The following is a 9,542-nucleotide window of genomic DNA, read 5'->3' as shown; positions in this document are numbered from 1 at the left end:
CAGCCGCGCCACGCGACCGGCCGGGAGAGAAAAAAACCGCAGTGGGGGGCGGCCCCTCCGCAGCAGAGGACGCACAAAGACACGTGTAAACATAGACTCTCCTAACGCTGGGGGGTGAAGCGATGGTTTCATTAGACATCTGAGTCTGCACGGCTCCAGAAAACTTTATTAACTTTTACTGTAAATGATTACAGATATAATTATCCGACTAATCCTTTACTGATGAGCGGAGTTGTCCGTGCGCAGGAGAAATGTGCTGATTAAGCGCCGAGCTGCAGCCAGAACAGCACCGTGTCTGAATATTATTTATATTTATGCATTTACTTGACTTATTTAACAGCTTTCGTGTGATGGATGAGCATCAAACAGCTCCATTTTTTTTTTTTGCTCAGCAGCAAATCGGTGTGTTGACACACGGCTGCTTATGTAACCACAGTGTTCAGATAAACACAGTTTAGCCAGGCTCTTCACACGTGCACTCACACACGTGCACTCTCACAAGGAGGACTGACACGAAGGTCACAGTCCACAAAAGCAGCCCATTCCCTGAGGTCCTGAAGACTTTCACAGACCCTGTTCAATTTCCAGGTTTTCTAACCGTGGCGGTTCGTACGGCGCTGTCCGACATGAGAGGGATTACTGTCACGGGGACAGCGGGCCTCCGAGAGTGTGACAAAAATGCTGCCATTCTTGCTTAGTTATGTGTATTTCCAAAAAATGGTCTAAGCCTCTGGAGGAAAATCTCGAGAAAAAAAATGAAAAGGAATAGCCAGGCTCCGTCGTTAAAATTGCCTGCCAGGGAAACCCAATTACCACATTGTGTTTGAAGGCTAGTATTTGTATCTTATTTGTAAGAAATATTTGCCTGAAAAGTGAGTGTGTTTACGTCACCGGTCGTCCGCAAATTGAAAACGATGACAACTTTGTCGGAGTCTCATTTAGAGGAAAACAGATGATAATGCACAATGGGATTGTCCAATGAGAACCGACCGGGCTTCACCATCACTGTCCAATGTCTCCTGTCCAAACTGGTGAAGACCTTACCCTGTTGTGACCTCTGACCTCTGATTGGCTCACGCCCCTTCATTGCTCCTCCTGTTTGGAGGTGCCTGAATGTTGTCAAACGTAGAGACAGATTTTGTTATTCTCATTTAGCCCCATGAAAATGACGAGGAAGGAAGACCTTCGAAGACGAGACGAAGACAAGACGAAGACGACTATTAGACGAAATTATATATATTAGAAGACGAAGACGACTATTAGACGAAATTAAATATATTAGACCAGTGTTTCCCAAATGTTTTTTTCTGGGGACCCATATTTTAAAAGTCACAAACCTTTGCGACCTAAGTCAATAGACGTTATTCATAAACTCCTGGGAAACATGATGCGAGACGACCCCAAAAAAAACCTATTGTGACCCACCTGGGGGTCACGACCCAGTCTTTGAGAACCACTGTATCAGACGGTGGATCTACAACAACTCAGGAAACCTCTTGTTAACCACCCTGTGTTTTTTAATTTTCACAGCTCAATAAACATCAGTGAATGACGTTTATTGATTTTGAAGTTCATTTATATTCGATATTTCTGTTGTAAAACTTTTCACCTCACCAGAAGGAAAAGGAAATCTTTTCTTATTACAGTGAAGCTGTTTATGAACACGTAAAACTATTCGGGTCATTAAAAGAGAGAGAAGGGAAGATTTTACAAAGATTACTTTGATCAACGACACTTGGAAGTCATCAACGACAGGAACACGTTGTGTTAAAGTGTGTCATGTCTGGTTTGTGATGCGTCGGCTCAAAGGTTAATGAGGAGCTTGTTCACTCGGAGGAGAGGAGACGACGGCGCTCCTCACGGAAGAGGAGGCGTTACATGCCCGAGGGGGGGCGGCGTAATGACACCCCTCAGATCTCATTATCAGGATTATTGATTGGTCACGGACACCTGCCTCGTTTAGACACACAAACAGAGCCGGAGCCTCACAGTCACAGCTGCAGCAACAAGAACGGACACGGGAATACATTCCATAGAGACTGCAAATATATATATGTATATGTATATATATGTATATATATATACATATATATACATATACATATATGTATATATATGTATATATATATATATATATATGTATATATATATATACACATATATGTATATTTATATATATATATTTATATATCTATAAATATATACATACAGTATATAAATATATATATATATTTTTATATACATTTATGCACAGACAAATTCAAGTGATTTTAAAAGCACATACTCAGTACCCACACACACACGCACACACCCACGCAGACGCCAGTAGAACTGAATTATTCAATGTTCTGATGTACTTACACACACCCACGCAGGTGCTTGATAGCGTTCACACACACACACACACTCATGCAGGTGTTCTTGTGCGGCCTCTACAGCGGCTTTCATAAAAAATCTGTCCTTCAGCCAGAGCTTGAGCCACGAGCGTCGGCTTCAATTGGACCAGATACTGGTTTTCGCATCGAGGACATGAAATTCAGTGAACAGTTCTAGATAATAATGCTAACGCTAACGCTAATGTCAATCAAACAAGGTTGTACAATTCCTCGTTAAAAGAAATGCCGCGCTGCGACTGTGAAGATAAGACGACGTTAAACACAGAGAAAAGAAGAGAAAAACTTTTAGTCTCGACGTTGGAAACAAAAGTTTAAATAGAGAAATATCTTAGAAATGAGTTTGGGGCAAAAAATACTTTCATTCTTTATGACAACAAAACTTATTTTAGACTTAAACAAGAAGAACTCACTCTTCTCTGTTCATTAACATATGAGTTCAGATGTCCACAACAGGAGGATCGGGGGCTGGGGGGTGTACAGAGGAGGAACAACAGTGTTGGTTTAGTAAATTAGTGATCATTGTTTTTATTCAAAATAAAGTATGAAAAAGTACGTAAAGTGTTTCAATATTTAAATAGATCAGAGTTGAAAACAAAACTTTTGGGGTGTGTGTGGGGGGGGTCCGTGCTCTTCCTCTTCACTAGTTCCTTCTTTGATTCCATTTGGATGACAGCTGTCCAACTCAGTGTTTCCCAAACTTTTTTTCTGATGACCCATTTTTTTAAAAGTCACAAACCTTGGCGACCTGGGAAACATGATGTGACACGACCAAAAAAAAGGTCGCGACCCAGTCTTTGGGAAACGGCGGTCTAACCCACTCTTCCTGCCTTTCGTGCACATAAAGTACCGGGCGTTTATCAGGCGATACATCAACCAAACAGTTCCTAATGGAGCCTTTGTTCCAGGAAAAGGAAAGTTGATGAAAGCAGGCCATCAATTACGGCAGCGCTCTGAAGGTGTAACCTCCGAGGACCGCAGCAGCCACGCTGATAAATCCAATCTAGGACACTTCCTGCACAGGACTTGTTGTAACGCTGCAGTCTCCCACCTGCCACAGTACAGTGCCCTGACCCCCCCGGGGGGGTCGGGGGGTCGGGGGGTGCAGATCCTTGACCCCACTGGAGCACAGCAGATGGCAGAGGCTGCACAGACACCACCGCTGGGTCACACGTGGAAACGCCATGGAATCAGACAGGAAGTTGACGAAGACGAAGACTGTGGTGGAGAGTCAGAGAACTCGGCAACCTGGGATTTGAACCGGCAAACACTCAAGTTGCAGAAAAATATTTGGAAAAAAAACAAACAAATTCCAGACAAAAGTTTAAGTTTTTTTACTGCATTTTCCAGAATTCTCTTTGGCAAAAAACGCACAAAAATATTTGCAAAATTTATTAATATTTTTTTTCCCCCCAAAGCTGACAATCAAGTGAAGCCCCCAGGTGGGGGCGTAATTTTTTTTTTTTTTTTTTTTTTTTTTTTTGTGGCTGCGTTTGTCAGTTATTTAAAACGGTGCCGTGGCTTCATTCGTGATTGGTTGTGTGAGCTGGAGGAGGCCGGAGTGGGTGGGGAGTTTTAAGACCTTCTGACGCTCCAGTCTGGTCTCTGACCATAACGACGGGCTGTGTGTGTAGCAGCAGCAACAGCAGCATCAGCAGCAGCAGCATCATTCGAGGAGGAGGAGGAGGAAAGCGGAGGAGATTCCTAACATCCCAAAGTTTGAGGCTGCGGACCATCCGGACCCGCAGGAGTGTCGAGGATCCAGGTGTGTGTGCACTCGTTCTCTCTAAATATGTTCTTTACACCAGGCTCTCAGTCAACGTTGACTAAACAAAGTTCCACAGCAGCCCGTGTCGCATTTTTCGCTCCACGGCAGCCGTGACGACTCATCACGGCTGTCGTTTCAGATGCTGCGTCGTAAAGTTTTTTGTTTTTTTTCCAGGCTCGCCGACAATTCATAACATTAGTGTCAAACTTTCCAAGTTTGTCGTGCCGTCACAGATGCTCCAGTCTCTCCCAGACCACCGAGGTCTGCCAAAGCTCTATTAGCTGATCAGCGCGACCACGCTGCCAAAAACAGCTGCAGCAAATGCTTCTGTTGTTTTGGGGGAAAAAAAAATCACAAGAGAAATGCTGGAGGTGTAGCCGTGAGAAGACAAATATTTATCTGTCTATGATTATAGATACAGGATGTACAGAATAGATGAACATGTTTCTGTGACTGAATTTGTAATTTTGGGTCCGTTTACAACAACAACAACAACAGCAGTTTAACAGTTAAATTGTTTATAGTTTTATTTTTATGGCTACGGTTTATATAATTTATAATTATAGAAATTGATGTCGTAGTGTAAGAGGCTGGTTCTACTCTATGAAATAACTTATTGTCTGTAGAGTCAATAATCACAATCATGCATTATTCAACATTTTCATTTTTTTTTTCTGTTTCTTTTCCAATCTCTTTGTGTTTTGTTCATTTGTGTGTGCGTCAGTGGGTCTGCAGCCGTCTGTTATTTCTTTAATTGTCACAACGCTGACTCTAACTCTGATTTTGTTCCACTTTGTTATATTTAAATCTCCCCTCACATCAATGGCCAGTACACCATGAAATTACACGTCTTTGTTCACCACCGTCCTGGAACTGGTAGGAAAAAAAAAGAAGCAACTTTTAACCGTTCTTTGAGTTAAATTAAAATCATAATCATCTCCTCGTCACCTCCCGCCTTGACTTTTGACTTTGAGCTCCATGTCGCTGCTCCCTCAGATCGACCTCCTCCATTCACCTGACTGCCCCCCCCATGAGGAACATCAACTCAGTCTCACAATTCAAGTCCGCACTCGAAACCCATCAGTTTGAAATTGTCTTCTCCGTCTGACGGATTCGATTGCATCGTCATATCTATTATTATTATTATTATTATTATCAGAAACGTTGGGAAGATAAAAGACTCAACTAAATGTTGAACTGATACATTATATATAATATATTTGTATATAAAAGACAATATATTTATAAATAAAAATGTCTTATAATGTCTTCAAAATGGACATGAGGAGCTGAGGACAGTCACGGTTTATCACTTGATGGTTTGACGTGTTGTAAAAAGCGCGTGGACACGTTGACGTTAGAGACGGAACTCTCCAGAAATCTGACTATATGTAGTGTTCGAGGACATGTTGGTGTTGGTGTAGAGACGGTAGGAGACGGGGCGAGATAATCTGCAGTGGTGAGCGTTCAAAGGGAAAACGAAAGACGAAAGACGAAAGAAGAAGAAGTAGAATTCTCGTAGTATTTCTCAGTATCCACTGAACGTAAGTGGATTAAGTTCTTTGTCATTAATTTACTTAATAAAATATGTATTTCCCCACTGCAGGGGCAGCACACCACAGCTCTGATCTCTATTAGTATTTTCATTTGTGATTTATAATTCCATCAGCGGAGCCTCAGCCTACGATTAATCCTCTCAATATTTACGACCCAATATACAGATTCAGGTCTGAACTTCAAATATCAGCTGAATCGCTGTTACGCAGAGCTTTAGGTTTTGTTAATAATAATATTATCCTAAGTCTACATTATAACCAACCACCTCCAGTGTAACTGGTAACTTTCATAAACACCATCAATCAGGTAGAACTAACAGAAATGACCGTCTCGAGGTGTGAATCCCCGAACGTCTTAGGAGTCGCCTGCAGTAAACCTGGACTTGGTGTCACTTTTATGAACTGTGACTGGGATTATCTCGATGATATTAGTGTATTTTGGTTTCAGGAAAAAAGAAAATGACTGAAAGTTTTAGTTGACACCATTTTTTTGACAGATACTTTTTGTCTCAGGGTCAACAGTCTCAGATCTTTTGTATGAAGTTTGCATGTTGGCTGTAAAGGATGGCTGAATGGGGTCTCCTAAAGGTTGCCCCCTAATGGTTGCTTTTAGCATTAATTGGATCTTTCTGGACTGCAGAACTGTAATTTAAGTCAAATGAATGCGATGTATTTACATGGACGTGGACGATGTCCCCAAATTTGCAACTGATACGACAAGAAACAAAGAAACTTCGGCTGATTTGATCTCTATCTGTTTCTGCTCTTCCTGGTTTGGTGTAAATTGACACGGTGCGTGAACAGAGGTGTGGGGTTTGCCCCCCCCACACCCTATCATTTACTCTATAAGTCTCGGAAATCTGTGCCAGGCCTGTGGATGTGACACAAACTTCCTGGAGTCTCACATTACTGACTGAACTGCTAAATAATTAACTCTGTCTCCTTTACGGTGATGAGCGGTGTCAGTTTTTTTTTTTTTTCTGGGATCTGGAATCCGACAGGATAAAAGTGAAGTGAGGATTTTTACGTCATCGTCGCAACGACAGCACTTTTTACTTTGCTGTAAAAAACTCGGTAAAAGTTGCGAAAGTGTTTCAGTGATGACGAATATCAATCACGATTAATCACGACTAATGGTGATGAATCCATCCAAATGTCACTCATTATTCCGTTGACACCGCAGTCACCTCGGTGATGCTGATTGGCCGTCGGTGTCATCATGAGGAGAGAGAACTCCAGGCGTATTTACCCACAAAGCCACTGTCACATTCCCTGTCAGTGCGTACAGCGTTCACCAAGGTTACATTGTTCTATGACAGCGTTCAAGCGTTGTTCAAACGCGGCTAAGTGAGACACTGCAGGTCTGGCTTCATTGCTCTGATATTCATATTTGAAAATTGTCATTCCGTCGATCAATTCCGCTCTGGAACGGCCTCATCTTATGGTGTGACCATAAAACACGAAATCTGTATTTCCCCAGAATATCAACCCGAGTCACGCTGGGCATGATTCAATTTGAGGCTATGTAATGTGGCGATGTAGCACACGTGGCGATAAACAATACATTTGCGGTCCTAAAAAAGAGGCCTCCTCCTGCTCACGTAATCAAAAAAGGGAAGTGGAGAGCAGCGGGCAGAGTCATCGTTGGGTTTTTTTTATCCATGACAACAAAGAGAGAGATGACGGTCGCAAGATGTATGTGGTTTGGATTTCCGTTGATGACAACGAGACAAATATTCATCAACCTCATGATCCACTGCCTCTTGATAAGTGACAAAGGCCAAAGGATTTATCGACTCTGTGCGCAGCTCGTAGACTCCAGGCAGGTCTATTAACCCATCTGAAAACACTGAAGGATGGAACAGGATGAGACCCATTCACTCCAAGGAATGAAATCTGCTGATGAACCATGAAATAATGTCTGCCGATAAGGTCTCCCCTCTGCTGCCGTAGAGGTCTTTGGCGGTGACTCTTTTATTGACCAGAGAGGCTTTAGGGTCCCACCAGATTTCCTTCCACTCCAAGCTCAGTAATCAAATCAGCTGAGCAAACTACCCTCTCTACGTCTAGGTCTTTTGATGACTTCCCTTTTGTGTGTAATCCGTGCTCAGGAAGTCAACCGGCGGCTTCTATTTCTGTGTGGATCAGAGCTGTCAGCAGCCTCCCTGCTGAGTAGTTTTTTTACTCCGCCTGAATCAGCACCTTTACCGCCGTGGAGTATTTAAAAGCCTCTCCCTTCTTCAGAGGTTTCGACTGGACCTACAGAGAATGTGTGTAACTTTTTTTAGGGCTTGAGCCTAAACAGACGCGTTGACAAATCCATCAAGGACAAACTAAAACACAACAAGGACACAACACAACACAACAAGTCGTATTGAAACCTGATGGACTGTTTTTACTGTGGCTGTGAAACGAACACAAGGGGTCGTCGGGTTTACGATGTCCTTGACTAAATGCGTTTAGTGGTTTCGTCGACGTCCCCCGTAAATTTATTAAGAAAGACTTGTTCCATGATTCCAATGTCGCCTGTTAAAACTCTCCAACTAGTTAGCACGGGACGTAGTGGACGAATATGTCGTCAAGTGGTGCGAAAGACAGCTTTTTTTGGTGCCGTTTTTGCCTTTCATTACGGCTCTCGTGCGTAAGTCCGACTCTGTAGGTATGATCGTACTGCTGCGTTAGCGTACGTGAGATACTTATGTTCAATTTGGAAGTTTTCAGCTTCAGTTACGTCGCACCGTGGGAGCGGAAATTCCGAAGTAAGTTGAGGACCTCCAGTACATTTTTAATCCGATTAATAACAGGGTAACTGTGAATGAATACGTTTACGGTCACACTAAAATGATCGGATTAGTGATATACTGTGAATGAATACGTTTACGGTCACACCAAAATGATCGGATTAGTGATATGGAAAAAAGTCAACAAAAATATGCAAAATTAAAAATGAAGCTTCATCGAGCTTCATAAAGCCTTACAATTTTTAAAACCGGATTCTTGTTAACTTAAATTTTTCTTTCTGATTATAGCTTTATTTTGACATTCTTAATTGTTCTTTTCATTTTTTTCTTTTTTTTTTTTGCACAAAACTAATGAAAGAAATAATTACAAAAATTCAGATGTGATGTTTTAGATTTGACCCTTTTTAATCACACTGGAACGTAAATTTTTTCTTTTCAGCAATAAGAAAAAAACAAAAAAAAACAAAACCAACAGAGGTTTGTCCATAAATTCTGTTTTTTTTATTTTTTTATTTTAATGTCTCATCTTGATATTCATCTCAGGGAATTTGAGTTTCCACTCGTCATTAAAGTCCACGTGAATCCAAACATTTAAACATCGTTAAATAATGTCACATTTTCACACAAACCGTGTCATTCACAGTTAAAAACTCAAACTTGAATATGTATAAAACCCCAATACTATGGTGTTTGCCCCGCCCGCCCCTCTCTCTCTCTCCTCTCCTGGAGTTTCTGCCTCGTCGTCACCCGCCCGCCCTGCACCTGTGGTTTTTCCCGCCCTCGTGATCACCTGATGTGCTGCACCTGTGTCCCGCCCTCTGTGTTGGTACAAATGCAGCTCTCTCTCAACCTGCTCTTCTTGTTTGTCAGTTTCTTGTGCACTGTTGAGTTTTTGTTTGCTCTGTGTTTTTTTTATTTTTATTTTATTTTCCTTTAACATCACTGAACAGCTTCAGTTTCTGCCTCTCTTCTGTTCTTTGCTGCAAAACAGCAGTTATTTACATTGTGTTTGTGCAAAATAGTTTGTTTTAAGCTGAGATCTACAACAGTCAGACATGAGGCTGAGGGATGTCATTCAAATTCA

At 41.9% G+C, this 9,542-nt stretch overlaps 1 protein-coding gene across 1 annotated transcript in view; it reads left to right on the top strand.

Annotated features, from left to right (window-relative positions):
- The first annotated feature begins 3,920 nt into the window (after positions 1-3,920).
- Positions 3,921-9,542, top strand: part of LOC103393892 (cortexin-1-like) — a 19,481-nt gene continuing 13,859 nt past the window's right edge. Inside the window, exon 1 of the mRNA XM_017031055.2 lies at positions 3,921-4,158. The gene's annotated coding sequence lies outside the window, so the exon portion shown is untranslated. The remainder of the gene's footprint in view (positions 4,159-9,542) is intronic.

This window comes from Cynoglossus semilaevis, chromosome 2 (assembly GCF_000523025.1).
Source record: "Cynoglossus semilaevis isolate Cse_v1.0 chromosome 2, Cse_v1.0, whole genome shotgun sequence".
Taxonomy (NCBI): Eukaryota; Metazoa; Chordata; class Actinopteri; order Pleuronectiformes; family Cynoglossidae; genus Cynoglossus; species Cynoglossus semilaevis.
This window is presented reverse-complemented; position numbering and strand designations above follow the sequence as displayed.